This window comes from Saccopteryx bilineata, chromosome 8, assembly GCF_036850765.1.
Source record: "Saccopteryx bilineata isolate mSacBil1 chromosome 8, mSacBil1_pri_phased_curated, whole genome shotgun sequence".
NCBI lineage: Eukaryota > Metazoa > Chordata > Mammalia > Chiroptera > Emballonuridae > Saccopteryx > Saccopteryx bilineata.
In genome coordinates this window covers 65,003,958-65,025,608 of record NC_089497.1, presented here as the reverse complement: position 1 = coordinate 65,025,608, position 21,651 = coordinate 65,003,958, and the positions used below count along the sequence as shown (strand labels likewise).

Below are 21,651 nucleotides of genomic sequence, written 5' to 3'. Positions count from 1 at the left end.
ATAGTTATTTTCACAAAATAGTACTAAATGTGTCAGGGCCTCAGAGGACAGAACGGGGGAAAGGAAAAGGGGTATTTAAGAGAAAGGGAAGAAGTCAACAAGAAAGTCTTCATAGAGGAAGAGACCTAATTTTCTCCTAATGCCAAGTCTTATTTTCTCCTAATGCCATACATTAATTCTTTTCCCACTCCTGACAGACAAGTGGGGACTGTTAATGCCGAATGAGTACAGCATTAGAGCAGAATGTTGAGCTCCTGCACTCTGACTCTTAGCCTCTATCTTTCCCTTAAATAAGTTCAAGCTAACAGATGAACTGTCTTCACATAGGATATGTATTTTTTTAATCAACAAAGCTTTTTTTTTTTTACTGCCCTCCAGTCCCAGTTTGGTTACCACTGTTTGAAAATCCTTCGGCTTGCCCTTCTAGCTGAAGACAAGCACACTCTCTTCTGTATCCCCAGAGCTTTTATTTAGACCTTTGTTTCCTTCTTCACCTTTATTTTAACCCATTACTCTTCACTTTACATTGGCACCGTCTCAGCCTCATGTCTAGACTGTCAGCTCCTTAGGAGCAAGCTCACTTTTTCTGTTGTTCTTTGTGTTTCTTTTCCCTGTTCAGCCTCATACCTTGCAATACATCAATTAAAATAGTGCCCAGAGCAATACTTCTCAGGCTGAGGTAGGTCGTACTTAAAAACAAAACAAACAAAAAAAAAACTTAATGTATTAGTCAACTCAAACTGCTGTAACAAAATACCATAGACTGAATGGCTGAAACAATAACAATTATTTCTCATAGTTCAGGCTGAAAACCCAAAATGTAGGTGCCAGCCTGGTGGATTTCTGGTGAGAGCTCTCCTTCTGACTTGCAGAAGGTCACTTTCTCTGTGTGTCTTCACATAATGGGTGGAGAGATAGCAGACTCTTTGTCACTAATCCCTTCATGAGGGCCCCACCCCCATAAGCTCATGCATGTACACCCAATTGCCTCCTAAGGGCCCCATCTGAAAATACTATCACATTGGGAGTTAGTGTTATGATATATGAATTTGAGGGCTGGTGGTGAGGGAGGGAGGCACAATTTAGTCCATAACAATGAATTACACCTTTGGCCCTAGGTCTCTGAATGTATTATTGGCATTGGTTGACAAGTAGTGATTAGAATATCTTATGTTTCTAGGTATAGAAGCTATATTTAGGTATTTAATAGGTGTGTATTGATCATCCTATGGCTTTAAAGAATTTTGCTAGACATTCAGTAGGGCCCTATTTATGTTTCAAGTATTGTACAGTTCTGCTGCATTTTCCTTTAAGGATACATTTTACCCATTAGCTTTTACCTCATTCTTAGGACCAGAGAAAAGAGAAAGGCTTAGTTCTGTAGAGGGTTGTTGTGCATTCCTATTAGATCATTAGGAAATTGGCCCGAGTGGCAGGAAGTCAGACTGGCCTGAGTCTGGCCGGGCAGTGTCTGCAGGTCAGTCCAGCAAAGCCAGACTAACGACGTGTTCTCCCATAAAGTGCTTGTTGTCAAAGTCTCTTCTGGAATTAACTCCTCCTGCACGGATCAATAAGCCTCACCAACTTGCCAATGTAATTAAGAGGTGGCAGGTTAAGTATTACTATTAATTAAGTTCAAAGTAAAATAAAAGGCAGAAGTTTGTTTTTGTGAAATGCACTGTCAGATTTGGCTCAAGGGTGTTTCTGAGTTCTTAAAGAAAGAATCCAGGAAACGGAGGTAATTAAGGTCTCCATTGCCTTGGGGAAAGAAGCATATAAACAACTATCTCTTGACTATTTTTCATTGGAGAATACACTATTTGCTGATTGTAAGAGCCCTTACAGGAGCAACTTTTGTGTAAAAAGGGTTGAGTTCAGTGCTACAAGAGACACTGAGCAGCATAAGGTGGAGTCCATGCGCTAAGGTGACCAATCATCCTCCTTTAGGGAGCACAGCCCTTCTTTTGTAAGTTCTGTCCTCCCTCGAAAAGTGTCCTCCTACATGTCCTCCTTTTTGGTATTGGAAGACTAATCTGTAAATGTCTGTATTCAATCAATGCAGAGTCGATCCATTGTGTGTGATGTGATGTATTTGTATTTGACATGATGATTCGTCAAGGATCAGTACAGTGCAGCAAGATGCGATTATGAGACGCATGCACTCCGCACAGGAGGCCTTGAGAGAGCATGCGATATTCTGAGACTTTCAGTACTTCTTACTGAAACATGACATGACACATATGACATTGTAGACTCACAATTATTTCTTTCTCAGTGAATATTCAATCATAGGTAAGCACAATTCACGTTTTAGTAATTCATTATCTATTTAATAATTTCCAAATACATATAATTTTATTTGCAAGTATTTTCCCAAAAGTCGAGTTTTAAAATGGAAATCCAACCTCAAACCATATCTATTAATAAAGCATTCTTATTAAATAGTTGCATAAAACAGATGTTTTTTAATTAGAAAATGATAAATACCCCCAAATATCACTCCAAATCAGTGGTTTTATTTCATATTTAGTTTTACTAAATGAGTACTTTTTTCTTACAATTATTAAAAATTAATAGGCATGTAAGCACAACTATAATATTAAATATTACAAATGTCTTATTATGCATTTATCATATTATAGTGTATTATTGTTGCAATGAATAAAATGTTTCTTTTATTTACGATATTGTTTTCTTCAATTTATTTTTGTCCTTTTCATTATAAAAAAGTTGGTAACCTTACCATGTGCTCACAGAGCCCTTGAATGAGAAGCACCAACCATTGCACATAACTTTAATACCAGGCAAAATCTATCCTTGAGAGAGAGAGATTCAGGCAGTGCTGAAAGCTCAGAGAAAAGGGTGAAGAGAGGAGAGGACCAGGGTCCAGAAAGATCTCCCAGATCACAATGCAGATGCGAGTCAGGTCTGGAAAGTAGAGTAGGCTTTGTGGGGGGTGGGGGGGGGGGAGAAAGAACAACAATTAAAATTTTTAAACATTTGTTTTCCATATTGAATTCTTTTACAACTGGTAAATTAATGGAGAAAACCCCCAAAACACCCTGCCTGTTGCTAACTAAGGATTTACTGAGCATTCTTTTTTTTTTTTTCCTCAGAGATAGAAAGAGTCAGAGAGAGGGACAGATAGGGACAGACAGACAGGAAGGAAGAGAGATGAGAAGCATCAATTCTTTGTTGCGGTTCCTTAGTTGTTCATTGACTGCTTTCTCATATATGCCTTGATGGAAGGGGGGCGAGGGGATTCAGGAGAAAGAGTGACTCCTTGCTCAAGCCAGCGACCATGGGGTCATGTCTATGATCCCATGCTCGAACCAGCGACCCCGCGCTCAAGCTGGTGAGCCCATACTCAAGCCTGATGAGCCCGCACTCAAGCCAGCAACCTCGGGGCTTCTAACCTGGGTCCTCTGCATCTCAGCCCGAAGCTCCATCCACTGCACCACCACCTAGTCAGGCTACTGAGCATTCTTATATGTGTGTGTTATTCTGCAGAAAATTTGGGAATGGAGGGGGTTAAAAATGTCATCAGGTTTACAGGTTTTTCTGCATACATGACAGATAGTCTTGGACTCATCAACTTCCTCTGGCATCTTAATGGGATTCATTTCAAATTCTTTAGTCTGGGGATCACAAGAACTAATATTCAAAGAAAAAGCCATGTTGTTTGTTGTCTTTCCTTTTCTGAAAAGGTGGATATTTAAAAGCTATGAAGAAAGCAGTACTTTACCTTTAAACAGATGAAATCCATTTTGCTGGTAGAATGAACTGGAAGCCAATATTTATGCCATAGAAGCTGGAAGAGACCTTGAAGGTGCTCTAACCCAGGCCCCTGTTCTTACAGATTAGTAAACTGAAGCCCAGTAAGATGGAAGTTTTCCAGGTCAAAGAGAGTCATGGGAATTCCCTAAATCAGTTAACAACCAGTATGTTATATGATATTTATGTTACTTTTGCATGGAAGAGAATGATTAATTAGACTTTTTTCAGAAAATTACTCAACTCCCAATTTCCTGAGTTACCGTTGGATGGTATTAGGCAACTTCACTTTATAATCTACCTGTTTTCCAGCTATGTTAATTATATATCTTTTAGCATTCACCACCTGTACCAATTGCTTAGTATAATAACACCTTATAGTTAAATGCATGTGCCCAAAGTACCTTTTTATAGTTGTTTTTCATTTGATGTTTACAACAATTCCATAAGGCAGGTGTTATTCTAGATTAAACATGAGAAAACTGAGGCTCAGAGAAGGTAGCCAATAGAGCTAAGAAACTAAAACAGGGCTCTGACATCTGTTTTCTGACCATGAGTCTCATTTTCATATCTCTGTTTCCCAGATCCCTACCTAAATGGTCTTCTGTCATTTATCTATCCCATGAGTATATACCAAGCACCCCTTATTTTAAAATGTTATAATGGGCATTGGGGGTATGAAATTGAAAAAGACACAATTCCCAGTCCGTGAGGATCTCACCACTGGTAAGACATAACTATCCAAACAGACCAACATGTAGAATGTTAAGGGCATTCTGGGTATATAAACTTTCTTTGAAGGTTGGGCAGGAGAAGACACACAAGATTGAAGGACAAATTTTGTAGCTGTTAAGCATGTCACAAGCTGATCTCCTCAAGTAGATATTAAGTGTCTACCATGCCATGTGGCTCTCTGTCACCAGTGAAACTCTTTGCATCGACCTACACTCCCAGGGCATTCAGTCAATATTTGTTGCTAATGATGCTAATTTTTCCCTCTGACTTAAAGAACAGAGGAGAGGTGTTCTACTATCCTGTGGGTATAATAGACTTTAATTCATAAATTTTAATTAGCCTTTTAAAAATCATTTTCAAGAAAAATAAACAATTTTATGAGATAGTTTCTAAACACTCCCATACTCAATACAGTAATGATACTCTGTTTAAACCAGGTAATGCTCGACATTTGCAGTCTAGAGAATTGTACTTACATCAACTGTTCTCTTCTTAAATCACTGAATTTTAACTTTCACTAAGGGCTGTTCACACATCAAAACAGGTTTTAATCAGTAAAAAAAAAAATTCTAATTATTCCCAAGTAGCTAATCATTACTCTTTTACTGATGTTGTGAGTGGTAGCAAACATCCAACTGTTTTCCACTGGAGGGGGATAGATTTCAGTGCAATTTAGTGGCAAAGAACACCCATATGTTCAAAATTATGGGGAAATTTTTTCTCAGAGCAAAGTTGTGATTAAATCTGTGACTTGCACAAGCTTGGAATTCTGCTTTTCCATGCCTGAATTCTGTGTTGCTTTTTGGGATTATTTATTACAGAGAGAATATTTCCCAGCACACTGATATGCATTTTTGGTTTATGAAATCTTATTGGCAGGCTTTGTGAACAAATATTAATTTTCAAAGATAGGACAAATGAAGTGAGAATGAGATCTTTTCTCTCATACATCTAAAAGGACTTTCATTAATCATCAAATTCCCAAAAATGTATTTGTCCAATTCTGCTGTAGTTAGGAGCTTGTTAGAAAGATAGTAGGTGAGCAGTGCTGATAGCCCCAGTAACCATGGAGTCAGTCTCCCAGCATTTCCTAAAAGTGCTAGTGTACAGAGTGCATTGGAATGGAAATGGGTAGGTTTCCTAAAAATGCTCATGTACAGAGTGAATTGTAAGGTAAATGAATAAATCAGACTTGAATAACCAAACAGTAAGACACACACCCATGAGTGCATTCAAACACAAGCTCAGGCTTACACCAGATCCAGAGCCAGGAACCCTACCACAAAACAAAATTTCACTCACCCTGAGGGGAAATAACAATTTATGCCTACCACAAAATTATGTTCTCAAAAAATAATATGGAAATGGATAAGCAGACATTATGGTACTAATTTATCAACCAAATAACCATTTAAATGGAACAAGAACAGAAAAACTGTAATTTAAAGATGTGTGAATGTGAGACGCGCGCGTGTGTGTGTGTGTGTGTGTGTGTGTGTATTGAATTTGAGAGTAATTTATGGAAAGGGCTGCCAGCGTGGTATTTCAAATGCACCGCAATTTGAATTTAAACTGTTCAATGGAATCATTAAGATTATTATACATGTTTTCCAAAAAGTTTGAATTCAAATGACAACCTTATAAAAAAAATGCCCTTTAGAAATTGAGGTATATTATTGCACTAACAGAAATTCATGCAGTTTGAAGTAATTTGCCACCTCTCCTTCTGAAAAAAGTACCCGGTGATAATGTACTCAAGAGATAGGGATGTTGGAGAAAGTGTCTATTGAAGACATGTTTTCCTTGATGAGTAAAATTGGGTTGTAAAGCAGATGTTATGGACAATGAATTATTTCATTTAGAACAACTGACAGCGTAAAACCAGGGAGGGATACAGATCAAATGTGGACTGAGGCACAGACATCTAATGATGGTGGAGGCCCGCTGAGTAGAACATGAAAGGCCCCTGCAGCTCATGAATGTGCCCTTTGGTTCCCTTTTTATGGGTGGGTCTTGGCATATGGAGGGTTACTTTCATTTTGTGCCAGTTAGCCAAGTGACCAATTTATAAAAGAAACAAACAGAGGGGTGTTTACTTTTTTAAAGGAGTCTTTTTGTAGTGGTTTGCAAATTTGTTTTGCAATGCATTTACCATTATATTCTTTTAAGTAAGATAGTTCCAGCAATGGGAAATTTACTAGCTTTCAAGGCAGTTCTTGTCTTCGTTGATAAAGGTTATAAAGTTATTTCTTAGTTTGGACTAAAGTCTGTTTCCTTACAATCTCTATTCATTGAAGTCTACTGCGAAGACAGCTAATAGATCTTGACTTCAAAACCTTTTAGTTACTCAAAGAAAGGCCTCAAGTTGATCAGAATGTTCCCTTGTCCTGCTAAATCCTACTTCCATCATCCATTTGTTGTTTTCCCTGATATCAAGGCCTCTTACCATCTTGATCACTTTCTTCCAGATCTATCATCCAGTATGTCAATATCATTCTTCTAGTGTAGTGCTCAGAATTTCAGTTGCCTTAAAGAAATTGGCCTAATGGGGCATGTAGAACTTCATTGAAAAAACAACAAAAACAAAAAAATCAACAAGATTCTGAGTTATGTTGCACGCTTTAAAGTTGAAGGAAAATTTATAACCCATTTCCCAACTCTAGTAAGGTTGCATATTAGATCTTGTCCTCTTCAATCTATTTTAAACAGCAGTGAAATGAGATTTATGACGTTTCTCATTTTCTAACTTACATTAAACTATATGTTTCATAACCATCACTCATTTCTTTGCGACTTTAGCCCTCAGCACTGTATTGGCATAGTTGACATCCATTACTTGTTGAGTTAAGGAACAATAATAATGACAACTGTTTCATACTTTCCAGTTTGAAAATCATCTCTAACCTAAATTTGAGCTTGATGTGCAGGGTTTTGTTTTTGTGTTTCCTATGAGGAAAGCAAGGCTCAGAGGGCTTAAGGGAGTTGCCCAAGAACACAGTGCTGGTCAGAGGATTTGAATGCAAGGTGTTGTAGTTCTAACCTGTCATTTAGACTAGATCATTTGAAACCCAGTTTCCTGTCACTTCCTTGGTTCCTGCCTGAATAGGATATATTTGTAAATGGTTTGGGGAGAGAAAGTGCTTTGATTTTTATACCCTTGTCAGAGGTGTTATTAGAATTCAAAGACTTTGGGTGAATTTGAAAGCAATCCTTTGGGTTTCCAAGAGCTCTCAGAGCAGCATTTCTTTGGAGTGTTGCAGTCTCTCTATCCAAAATAAATCTGCAATAACATGTGAGAATGGGTAGTCAGTGAGGGCCAGGACTGAGGCAACAGTGGGACCTCTTTAAGGGTTCCCAGCAGGAGGTTCATTTTGTATCCAAATCCATAGGCACACGTGGTAGAAATGAAGCTTCAGTGAAGAGGGTGATGTTCCCAAGTGAATCAGCGATGGAGTCAGGAAAAAAGCTCAGCCTTGGGGCTCCTAGACTCCAGCGAGTTTTTCTAGCCAGTTGGATACAGTCCTACAAAAGCCCAAGGCTCAGCTCAGTCTGGACTTTCAGTAGACGTCCAAGGCTTCTGTTTGTTTCTCCCTTCTAGTGAACAGCCTCCTCCTCGCTGCCCCTCTGACCTCACCACCATCGCTCCACGCCCACCCCACCTCAGTTTTGCTCCCCTACATTTTCATCACACCGTTTGGTTTCTGCATCCATGTCCTTAGCAAACAGAACCTGCTGTCCCTTTCAGAATATTCCTGAAATTTTACATTTTACATAATTGTCTCAATCATAACATCCCTTTCCAGTAATCCCAGTACTGACCAGCCAATTCCAGTAATGGAGGAGACTTTCAGCTATTAGGCAATGGGTTACACTTTCAAAGGAGTTGAGCAATCCCCTTTTCAAGTTGTATTTAAAGCATGAATCTGGATGCTGAAAGGCGCTTCTGGACCCAGAATGACAGCACTGAATAGCTTTTGGATGAAAGGGCAGTCTGGTCCTGTGTGTATTCACTTATTGGGCAGAACCCACTGGGAGAGGTAAACAAGGTTTTCTGTTTCTTCGTTATGTAAAATGGTTATAACAATATTTATAAGGGTTTTTATTTGACTATCAGAACTTTTGGGGACAGTGGCTAGTGCCATTTGTGGGACAAACTCAGCCCTCAGCAATATATTCTACATTAAAAGGAAGGTGGACATTTGAGAGCTATCCGAAGAGATTGGAGACACCATTGGACTCTTGTCAAAGATAGGGGAGTGAAGAAAAGGACTTGTGTTAGTCTTTCCAGCATGAAAGTAGAACACAGAATAAGGACCAAAAGTTTGTACATGACTCCCCTGGCATGCTTCCATCAACAGCCCACATGCTATGCACAGTCTCCTTGAGAGTAACATAGTTATGCATGTGCCCTGGGTAGAAATAACAGAATTACTAGTCAATGCTTTTTGCAATTAAGGGTGCTTAGTTTCATCTACAATCGCAAATTCACATCAAGACATATCAAGATGCAAACATCTAAGCTCAGTGTCTTGTAACATTCAGGACCATCCTAGCCACTTGGTTCAGTTTCTGTGTACCCGAAGACTGCAGGCAGTACATAGAACTCAGCCTTTGACTCAGAGACACTTGTCTGAACCACTTTCTACTTTGTGACAGGGGTCAAGGTTCTTCAGCTCTCTAAAGCAAGCGTTTCTCATCTGTAAAAGGTTGATAGTACTTATCTTGTGGGACCACCAGGAAGATTAAGTGAGTTCATGTGCATTAAGTTCCAAACACCAGCCTGCCTCCTAATAAATGTTTAATAAATGCTAGCTGTTATTACTGAGATTCACCCTGAAGACTCTTATTCTATTATACCTTCTCTGGCAAATAGATTATAAATATAAGAATTTATATTATAGTTCCACCCCTCAATCATTTGCTTTTCTCTCCTGGCTATACGGCAATCTGGATGAACCCAACCACTTGTCTTTTGCTCATCAAAGCAGCTGAATGTTGCTGGAGAAAAGCACAGAACAGGCAGGTCGATGTCATTTTAAGTTGTGACCAGCCTTGACCCCCTTCATGATCTACATTCTCACTCTGCTCTCAACTATTAGCAACATTCACTACTCTACTCTGATTTCAGACTGTCCCCCACCCCTACTCATGTCTCCTCAAGGGACGACTGACTGCTTCATTCTTCACAGTGAAAATGGAAGCCAATAGAGGCCACTCCTTCAGCTTCTACCATCAAATATATGCCCATCCTCTTCTTTCCTTCTGTTCCAGTAGCACAGACGTCTGTTAGATTATCAAATGCCCATTGTACAGACATGCTGATCCCATTTCTCTACCCTCTCAGGGCCCTCACTCCACAGGTCCTTCGTTCTCTCTCCTGTGTCTTCTGCCTTTCCCTCTTGATTGGCTTCTTTTCATCCTCATCTGCTCTGTTCTAGCATGGCCTATATTTTTCTTCCACTGATTGCACAGCTTTCTCTGGCTCTTGCTTTCTCTTCTCCGCACAGCTAGACTCTAGGAAGTTGTTGCTTACATACACTGCCTCCGCTTCCTTACCTCACACTCCTATATCAACTACCTTGGCTGAGGACATCTGTGACTTGTGACTCCTATATTGCCAAAACCTTTGGTCAGTATCAGTGTTTGTATGATATCTCGGCAGTGATGGTCATGTCATCCTACAAACTCTCCACCAGCCTTCTGATTTTCTATTTAATTGAACTCTCAGTTTCATTTGTTGTTTTTTCCCTTTTTCATGACCCCAAGTTGTCTGACTTTTCTAAGCAATTTTTCTCCCTCAATTCTCTTTTTAGTCATTCTCATTCCCTCCCAAGCTTTTAAGTTTCAGCTATATGCTAGCATGTCTCAAATAGGTACCTTGATGGTGGTGTCACTATTTTTTATTTTAGCCATTCTGATAGACATATAGTGATATTTAATTTTTTAATTTATACCTCCACGGTGGCCACTGATATGCTGGAAAGGATATGGAGAAACTCTATCATACTTTGATAGAGGAATGTAAAATGGTACGCCTATACTAGGAAACAGTTCAGAAGTTTCTTTAAAAATTAACCTGCAACTACCATATGAACCAGCACTTGATTCCTGGGCATTTATCTCAGAGAAATGAAGACAAGTTTACTCAAAAATCTCTTTAAAGCCATTCCCAGACAGTTATATAGTCTTTCTTTTTCTTTTTTTCCAAGCAAGAGGAGGGGAGATAGAAAGACAGACTCCTGCATGTGCCCTGACCAGGATCTACCTGGCTACCCCCATCTGGGGCTGATGCTCTGCCCTCTGGGGCCATGCTCGTAACCAAACTATTTTTAGCACCTGAAGCAGAGGCTCCACAGAATCATCCTCAGCGCCCAGGGCTGATGCACTAGAACCAATGGAGCCATGGCTGCAGGAGGAGAAGATGGAGAGATAGGAGGGGAAGGAGTAGAGAAGCAGATGGTTACTTCTCTTGTGTTCCCTGACTGGGAACCTAACCCGGAACATCCACATGCCAGGCCAACACCTTACCACTAAGCCAACCAACTAGGGCCTCATATAACATTCTTGAAATGACGTTACTGAAATGGAGAATAGATGAGGTGTTGTCAGGGGTTAGGGTCGAGGGGAGGAGACTGGGGCTAAGAACAGATGGGTGTGGACGTGGTTATAAAAGGGCATCAGAAGGAGTCCTCATGCACTGTTTTGTATCTTGGCCATGGTGGTAGACACATGAATCTCTACATGTAATAAAATTGCCTAGGTCTAAATATGTGCATATGTGCATGCTTGTATGTACATGCACACACATGTACGCGCACACACATGTATGCACATTCACACACACATGTCAGCCTTGTTCTCTCTGTTCTCTCACCTCCTACTGACTACCCAGCTCCCTGCCGTCGGCTTCAGTCCTCACCTCTCTACTTGCACTGCACTCTTCAACATCACCATTGGTCTCTTGAGGCTAAATGCACTGAGGGCTCTTCTACCCTTATCTTTCTTGAACCCTCTGCAGCATTTAAAGCTGTTGACACTGTATTCTTGAAACAGTTCCTTCATTTGGCTTCTGTGACGCTGTATCCTCCTGGGCTTTCTTCCTGCCTCTCTACTCACAACTCTCACTCTTCTTAAAAAGATTTACTTTCCTCTCTTCACCCCTTAAATTCCAGGTTTTGCTAAATTCTCCCTTAATCCCTCTTCTGGTCTCACTCTGCATACACTCTCCTAAGTGGTTTTATCTGCTCCCATGACTACAGATATCATCTCTGTGTTGAAAATTCTGTGGCTGAAATCTGCAACTGAGATTTCTCTCTGAGCTCCAGACTGTCTCTATCAGCCTACCAGGCAATTTTCATAAATAGGCTCATTGGCTCACAAGTTCCACACTTTCAAAACAGAGCCCACAATTCTGCCTTTCAGACTTTCTCCCGCCTGTGTTCCTGTTCAGTGAGTGGCACCACCCAGTTGCCCTCAGTAAAGAGATGGGAGTTGTCCTGGATTTCTGCCCTTCATTCCCGTTCTCTGTGTATCTGTTCATTCACCAAATTTAGACGTAATACTTTGCTTTCTTTCTATCTGCCTTCATGTATATGGCAACTCCCTGGAAATCCTTCAGTGACTTATAGTGCCTTCAAGACAAAGTTCATTCCTCAGACTGGCACACTGCCCACTCCTGCACCCTTGCACATGTGTGTGCCTGTGCATACACACACATACACACCTGCTTCCCAATTGAGGAGGCCGTTGCTTACATCTGGGGCTGGGCGAAAGCTTCCCCTTCTCAAAATGCTGGAGTTTCTTACTTCCATCTCCATCACTGAGCCAGGAGCAGGCCTCCTCCAGGCCTCAATTTAGACATCACTTTCCCCGCGAGCACAAGTGGGATTTTTGTGTGTGTGTGACAAGACAGAGAGAGAGAGAGGGACAGAAAGGGACAGATGGTCGGGAATGTTGAGAGATGAGAACATAAACTCTTTGTTGTGGCACCTTAGTTCTTTGATTGCTTTCTCATATGTACCTTGACGGGGGGGGGGGGCTACAGCAGACCGAGTGACCCCTTGCTCAAGCCAGCGACCTTGGGCTCAAGCTGGTGAGCCTTGCTCAAACCGGGTGAGTGTGCACTCAAGCTGGTGACCTTGGGGTTTTGAACCTGTGTCCTCCTCCACGTCCCAGTCCAATGCTCTATCTATTGCACCTGGCCTGGTCGGACACGAGTGGGAGTCTTGTACCTGTCCTCCTCTGTGTCCTTTTCCCTTGTCGCTCCACTTAGAAGACTGTATTTAAATTGTCTATTTATTTTTCATGCACCCCATAAGCTAGAAACTCTCCATAAAGGCAGGGATGATTTTTTTTAAATTTTTTCATTAATTTGAGAGAGAGAGAGAGAGAGAGAGAGAGAAGGAGGAGGGATGGGAGAGAAAGAAAAAGAGAAGCATCAACTTGTTGTTCCACTTAGTTGTGCACTCATCAGTTGCTTCTCATATATACCCTGACAGGGCATCTAACCGGAGACCTCAGTGCACCAGGCCAGTGTTCTTTCCACAGAGCCACCTGGCCATGGCCAAGGGATGACATCTTGTCCCCCACTGCATGCCATAGTAAGCACTCAAGAAATGTTTCTTGACTGACGGATTATACTGAATTGAACAAAGATGAGGTCACTGGCTACAAAGCCATATGTTAAGCACTAATGGGTGGCTATGGGTAGATAATCATGTACTAGGTATAGTGAACCCAGTTTTTATAACCCTGCTGCACAGCCTCTGATTTCCAACCCTTTAGTCATTTCCTCTACATTTTGCCAGTACTCTCTTCAGTTGTTTTCTCAAGCCCTCTCCTACACTGTATAGAGCAGTATGAATCAGGGCCTAGCCGTGCTGACTGTAAGTATTGCTTCATCAGTCTTTGGAGCCCTTTCTCAGTGTTTGTGGCTGCTCCTCTGCTGGCCAGCTCACGCCAGGAGGACCTTTGTGATCCTCCAAGTCTGTCGTCCCTCTAACCTCAGTTGTTATTTCAACCTAGTATGTTACCTCATCCGTAGTGAGTCTTTCTTTGTTGTGTTTTTTTAACTGTTATTATAATATGTCAGGCTTAGTGGGAAGTATGTTGAACTGGGAATTATGAAAGCAGGGTCTACTTGACTCCACTGACTAGGGGGCTGCCAGGAACAATTAACTACATGTCCATTGAATTCAAAAAAAGCTACCCAGGATCCTTTAAAGTGTTTCCGCTGTGTGGCAGTAAGCACTTATTCTTTCCCACCATGTGGCCAGATTATATTTGTGAACTGATTTGAAACATTCCAGTGAAGAAATCTTTTAAAATATCAGGCTTATGTTTATACAGTGCTCTGCTGCTCTCAGTGGGCCTTCACAGCCATCATCTCATTCAATCCTTGCACATTCAGAGACTGAGGCCCCGTGTCCTGTTCATGTGAACAAGAATAATAAACAGAGGGCCAATCATTTTCATTACATTATAAATATTTCCTGAAAATTAATTTTTAAAATGCCAATCCATTAGGTAAAAAGAGTTAGGGCATCAACAATTTGTAGGAGAGGCGATGAAAATAATGACTAAACTTATGAAAAGCTATAAAATACCAGTTTTCTCTTATCAAAATGCTGTGACAATTGGTTTTGACAAAAGTGTGGGGGAAACGTAGTATTCTTGTGTGCTTTTGATTGGAGTACAAATTGACACAACCTTTGGAAACAAAATTTAGTACTATCTTTCAAAAATTTAATTGTACACATAATTTTGACACTATGATTTAATTTCAAACAGGAATGCCGTATTTGATAAATTTGCACAAAGGCTCAGCAATACCTACTCAATACACATTGTGGCATTGTTTGTAATAGTGTGAAGAGACTAGTTAAGTAAAATTACAAAATAAATAAGATATGGCAAATTCATCCATTAATGTGGAGGCTACTAGAAAAATAAGGTAAAATGTATGTGTTATATAAAAATATTATATAAGAATGTATATGTTATATAAAATATATCCAAGAAAAACTAAGTTTTTAAAATAAACAATGCACAGAACAATGCATAAAGGATCTTATTTATGTTTAAAGATAAACTTTGAAAATAGGAGTTTATGTGTGGAGGTATGTGTATATGTGTGTATGCTTCCCCCATACCAGACAGAGAACACACACAGACACAGATAGAGACATAGAAATATTGTAGAAATAGCCAACTTTTTTGGTGTTTACCTCTGGGAAAACGTTTTACCTTTTACTTTATATCTTTCTGTGACAATTTGATTTTTAAATTAATATATATAACATATATAATATATGTAAATATTATATGTTATATATAATATAAATATTATAAAATATATATAAATTTTAAAAGCTAGCATCTAGCTCAGATAGTTACTCTTATTCTAGTGAGCTACAGTGGTTTTCATTGGTTCTCCCAACTTAACTGGTGCAAATAGAAAAACCTTAAAACAAAAGAAAACAGCTTTAGAACTCAGCTTTAGATTTGTATGGCTTTTAAAGTCAAAAAAATTTAATTATCTCACTCAGTAAATCAGAATTCCCACCATCCATACCAGAAGTTGATATAGAAAGCAGATAACTCATCTTTGGCCTTTCCCGTGCCCTGTGACCTTTCCGCAGTCATGGAGTGTAGGCCTGGGTATGGAAGGGCCCCTGAGAGGCCTCTGACCACCTCTCCACAATAGCGTCATTCTGCAGATCTGGGAGAAATGAGTGTTGGTCCACTCTCTGCTCCCTTTGCCCCCTAGAGTCTCGCACTTGCCAAAATACCATCTTAACTTTATATACCAAATATTATTCTCCTTTTAACCTAAAATTAAATGAACGGTGAAGCATCATTTGGAATTTAAAACTCATCATGCTGCCCCCCTATTTAAAACCCTTCAATGGGTTTCTCTTTTCAATGCACCCTGTCCCTAGTGATTCTGTATATAAAAGCAAAGCTTCTTAGCAAATTTTAATGTGCCCTGTTTATGTGACCTTTTGTCATTGGCCCTGAGCCGGTGATGGATGTGCTGAATGCACGAGCTCCTGCAACTAAGTGGCTGAGATAAGGCAGACCTTTGGGATCTCTGCAGCCTTGTCTCGCACTTGCTGCTGTAATCACAGGAGGCTGCTTTCAGTGTTCTAGTTGCACCAGGATTGGTCTGCCCACAGCCCTTCCTTTGTGCATAATCTTTCTCTGCCTAGAACACTCTCCTGGGCTTTTCGCTGTCCAACACCCACCTTCCCATCCTTCAGGTCTCGGCTGATTTTACACGTGCTCCACGGAGCTTCCCTGGCCTCCCCACATTGGCCAGCTGATATATGCCCAGCACTGTGTGGGACCCCCTTCATAGCACCCATTACTTCTCAGTGTGGGTTTGGGTTGCGCTTGTCTGTATCTCGCTCTTTGAGGACAGGGAAAGTGTCTGCCCTTTTTAATATTGAGGACAGTAGTATAGCATTTGCCATAACCTAGTGCCTCCTACATCATATGCTGTATTACTGCATACTGAATAAATGAGCTCTGGACAAGACAGACCCCATGCCTGCTGAGCCCAAGTGCCTGCTTCAGCCTCCAAGCCATGTTCTCTTTCCATTGCCTTCCCTTGTTCTGTGCAGCCTACGTGTAGATCCTATTCTCTGAGTTTTTAGGACAGGACTGATGTTATCAACTTAACCTCCTCGAAGATTTTGTTTCACAAGGAAAAGATACAATACCTGGAATGGTTCACGCTTTGGGAATCGCTTTCCTGGTTTCATCTCCAGCCCGGTGGATTCACTGTGTGACAGTTCACATTCAAGGCTTTTGGAACAACCCCTTATTCTAGAGCTCCTGCTGCCCGCCTGCCACGGGCTGCCTGCTCCGCCTCAGGTTGTGCGGGGCACTTTGCTTCTGCTGCTGGGGAGAGGTGGGGCCATGAGTGCTGCCGGTCTGTTTAGAGCAGGGGGTCTCAAACTCGCGGTCCGCGGGCCGCATGCAGCCCGCCCACCAATTTTATGCGGCCCGCAGACTGGCCCGCAGATTAATCCACGAAGTTTGATTAGTCTGCGGGCCGCACAAAATTGGTGGGCGGGCCGCACGGCCGCGAGTTTGAGACCCCTGACTGGCTTGAATTCATTCAGAATAAGAATTCATATTTGCACCAGCAGAATTTTAGAATTGCTCCTTTTCTCTTCTTCGGAGTAGCTCCTGTCCCTCTGGCAAGACCACCTGCTCTGACACAGGCCAGTGCATGGAAACCATCTAAAAGTCTTCAGGCTGCCCCTCGGAGTAAACAAACCCACCTGGAAAACTCAAAGGCAGAGGAAAAGACCAAGGGCAAGCGAGAAAAGATACATGGGATACATGAGGCAACTAACTGCCTTTAAATATCAGCAACATGGACAGGGTAAGATAAAGTGAGGCTACCTTTAGTTTAAAACTCCCTCACTATTTCGCGTGAGGGGAGATGTTTATAAAGAGTAGGAGGAGCAGCTTCTTGCAGCTTCCACAGAGGGGAAAAAGTCAGGGCCCCGGACAACTGAGTGTGCCTCTAGTCCCTCTGGTGGGCACTGGCCTGCATCACAGGGAGCCCAGCATGGTGGCTGTCGGCTTCAGAGGGGCTGGCAGACAGCAGCCTGAGGCACAGAGAAGGGTTGTTTTTGTTGTTGTTTTAATTTAGAAATGTAAAAGGAAGATTGTAAAGATAATGGAGTGAACTCTCCCTTTCCCATTGTACTGAGAGTGAAATTGAGGCCCAGCTGAATGCTATAAGCAATCATTTCACTGGCATTCTGAAGCCACAATAACCACCACACTGCCTTTTAACTGAAGGCTGCCCAGATGGGGACATGGGAGCTTATTAACTGGCAAAGGCAAGCCAGGTCCTCTTGGAAGCCGTCCCCTTTCCATATGGATGAGTGATCAGCGTTTCTGACCTCCCATCCAACTGGCTTCAGTATTTTTCAAAGAACCTTTTGAATGAATGAATGAATGAATGACCTCTAAGAAGAACTTGGGGCCTCAGCTGCTGGGGCCAGTGTTGTAGGTGTTGGAACAGAGCTGGCATCCAGGCACACTGGCCCTGGCCCTCTGGCATTCACATATGCCACATCTGAAAGGCACTTTGGGCTTCTGTGTAATAACTAAAGTGACTTGCTGGTAATTTCCCTTGGAGGTGTTGTGCCAAACGTAAGTCCTTGTCTTAGCTCACCTCCAGCCTGTATTTCTCACCAAGACTCCCCATCAGCTTCCAACATAGGATACCCAGTGAGTAAAATGCATGACAAGGTGATTTTCTTTTCTTCCAGAAATGGATTCAGCTTGACTTTCAAGGAGGTTTGAACAGATATTTTTATAAGCGGTATTACATTGTGCTCCCTGTGGTATTCCTGTATGGACAATCACATTACTGATTGATAAGCTGAGATGTATTTCACTGTTTCTCAACTCTGGCTGCACATTGGAGTCACTAGGATCAATTTTTATCAAACTTGTGTGCCCAGATCCCCACTTCAGAACAATAAAATCAAAATCCTTAAAAGTAATTAATGCCCAGACATTGGTAATATATTACTTCAGGTCATTTAATAATCAAATATCACATAGAAGTTTTACTTTTCATGACTCATCTGTAGGGAAGATAATTTCCCAGTCCCCGAGCACTACCCCATTAACAAGTGAATTTATATATTTTTTTCCCTCAAAGTGTCTGGCATACTCAGTAACTATAGCTATAACTGTGACTCTGTGATTGTCCCCTACCATTCTTATATTGCTCTCAAATTATATTCGGTAGAACCCATATCGAAAGCAAGGAGGGGTGTAATGCTGGTGGCCATTGCCAGGCAGGTCCACATTGGATTCAGGCAGATGGTAGAGAAACTGCGGAGCTGGAAAGGGTTGGGCCATTCCGTTTAATAAAGTCTCACAACAGTGGACAAGCACACAGGCAGGGGAAACTGCTTCTCCGGCACACAAACAGCAAAAATGGCCCCTCTCAGTAGCGGGTGGGCAGGCAATCTGTGCGTCCACAACCCCCCTGAGCGCAAGCACCCGTAGCCTTATGTAGGCCACCCACACGTGGCACTGCCACGTGCTCACACACTGATCAGGCAAAGGGCTTGCAGCTAGTAAACCAGCGGGAAAGCCTAACACAGCCGCCCCACAAGGAGCAAATAGAAGAAAGTAACCTTGTTAAAACCCATTTCTCTTAAAGTTAGAAGAAAATTCATGGGAGAAGGCATACGGGAGTTTTGTAGGGTCAGCAGAAGAAAAAAAAATTCACAGTTAATACAGGCTAAGAAGAGCTAATTCAAGAGTTTTCGTATCTTCTCTCTTACAAAGGTCTTGAGCTGGGGCTATTGATGACCTGTGGTGAAAAGAGCTGTCTGCATTGGCTAGGAGCTGGGCAAAATGGCCCCAAGGTCCTGTCCAGCCCTGGGAATCTACACCCACTGAAAAAATGGAGTAATAGGACTGGGTAGAAAAGCCATGTTAGAAGATTTGCTTCATCAAATCTAATGTGCTCTCAACCTCAAGTATTATGGAGAAAGATAACTTTAAAAATAAGTATAATTTTCTTAATGTCTTACCTTGGTTTATTAGTTTTGGGACTTAACTGCTTTAGCAAACAACCCCCCCCCCCAACCTCAGTGATTTAACACAATACTTTATTTCTCACTGATGAAATCTAGTTGGATACGTGGCAGGTACATCGCACTTGGGGAGTCAGGGACCTCGGCTTATTCCATCCACTGGCTCCACCATTCCCCACAGCCTGGAGGTCCTGTGCTAGGTTCTCTGTGTCTGGCAACTGAAGAAAGAGCATCAAGGATCTAATGGGGTTGAAGGGGAAAGGTTATGGGCCAGACCGGGAAATGCGGCATTGTGTTCCTTCAACGCTCATATTCTCTTGACTGGGACTCAGTCACTTGGCTACAGTTGCAAAGAATGCTTGGAAATGTAACTACACTCCAGAGGATGAGGAAGTGGTTTTATGGGTATCTAGCTAGTCTCTGTCATGCTTTAATCATCATCATCATCATCATCATCATCGTCATCATTGCAGCTCCATTTGAATCAGTATACCTTCCTGGAATTTGCCAAATCAAACTTTTTGGGGTTACTTAGCTTAACAAATTATGTAAAAGATACTTTTTCTACATAATATATTTTGTTTCTATGTGTTTTTTATCTTGAACTACTTAAAAATAATGAGTAACAAATATGATTCAATCTTCCCCACCTAGATCATTTAAACTTTACTCTTCCATGTCCACAGTTGGGGGGCTGGGGGGTGTGGACCTTATTTTTGTAGAAGAAAATGTTTATTTAGTTATTCAATAAATTTTATCAGTTGGGAGCCCACTGCACGTCAGTGACAGGATATTCAGTGGAAGTGAGCAAAGTCAGACAAGCAGCCAGTTCTCAGGAAGTGTGTTCTCTTAAGGGAGATGGACAGACTGTTTTTAAAGAAAATAGTATTGTCTTGAAAGAATTAAAACAAAGGAACCTGACCTAGACAGCAGGGTCGAGAAAGCATTCCTGAGGAAGTGCTACTTCACTGAGCTGTGAGGAATGAGTGGGAGTTCAGATATCACAGACAGTGCAGCATGTTGCTTTGAGGAACCGAAAGGAGACCCATGTGGTTAGAGCTCAGAGGCTGAGGGAGAGGCGTGGGGGCAGGATGAGTTGTCAGAGACAGACCATGAAGAGCTTAGGCCATGCTAAGGATTTTGGCCTTTCTCCCTAAAGTAAAGCAAAGCCCAGCCGCCTCATTACTTACCACACCACTCATCCATCACAGGCTTTTCCTGAAAGGTCTTTGGCAATAGGGAAGATGGGGAAGCGACCTCATGAGTCAGCAAATGGCGGAACCTTTTCCCTAAGCGTTGTGGTTTCCAGCCACACACCATGTATTCTGCATCTCTCCGGCTCTCCTCCTTGTTTTCTAGAGCTAAAAGGAGGACAAGCAGGAGGGAAACATGGCTTAGTGAAGAACACAGGCTGCAGAGTTTTCCTGTGCTAAATGTGAGCCGTGTCTGCATTTTCTACTACATGATTTAGTAGGGAGACACTTTGGATTTGGAGTCACATTTCTCGACCTTTCCCCTGCTAGCCAGTTCCATCTTATCAGCTACTTTCCAGCAGTTATTTTCAGAAATGGGTCTAGATTACAACCTGCTGATTCCTTATTCAGTATACTTTCCACACAGATCCTGTCGTAGTTCTTCCTTCTCCATAATCTTAAAAATGTGTCCTCTGACCGAACTAGGTCTCTTATTCTTCATTCTCTTCTCTCCCCACTGAGATAATCTTTCTTTTCTTTCTAAAACTTGAACTAACATTAAAATTGGAAATCAAGACTCCTGTCTCCATAAAATCTGCCCTGACAACAAATGGATTGATTTCACTGTCTTCTCATTGAATAGAAAAGCTGGTTGAGGAAACGATATTCTGCTAATTTTTGTGAAAACATGACACTAGACTCTGGCCTGGTGATTCGGAACTCTGCTGACTTAACAAGGGAAGGGAAGACAGAAACTGACCGGACATGAACTCAGTCTTTGTCTTGGATTTGCTAGAAAACCATGGTCATCAACCTATTACCTGCTCATCCACAGTTGGTTTATACACAGGCTGATGCATCCCACATGCTACAGAACATATGTAGTAATATATCCCGTGCAAGAGGGTTGAGATTCATGATGCTTAAAATTGGTAAGGCATTCTGCAGTTAATCTAGTTGATTCTGTACAGGTTGCCTAATAACATTCTTTCCTACAGATTAACATCATAAAATCTTCTAGGCTTCTAGATAGAGAAGAGTTGGAGAGATCAAAGCCTTGCATATGTTCATTTATCCAGCTTCATCTGATTTTACAGGCTCTTCACAGCAGCTGTCCTGACGCGCTTTGTATCCTCCCAAAGGCCGATGCCTTCTGACCCTCTGCTTCGCCTCTCTGAGCCATGCACTGAGATGCCTTTCCCCACATCTTTTTGTCTAAACTCTAATACCACCTCATCCCTGAGGCTTCGCTCTGTCTCAGCCATTTGAGAGTAATCACTCCCTCTTCTGTTCATTTTATAATGTAGATTAGCTTTATTTATATACTCATTTATTTATAGGTATGTCTCATGTTCTCTAAAAAGGGC

The 21,651-nt window shown here is 41.5% G+C and overlaps 1 protein-coding gene across 12 annotated transcripts in view; it reads left to right on the top strand.

Moving 5' to 3' along the window:
* The window catches only part of LPP (LIM domain containing preferred translocation partner in lipoma), a 736,954-nt gene that overhangs the window by 627,624 nt on the left and 87,679 nt on the right, over positions 1-21,651 (top strand). The window lies entirely within an intron of this gene.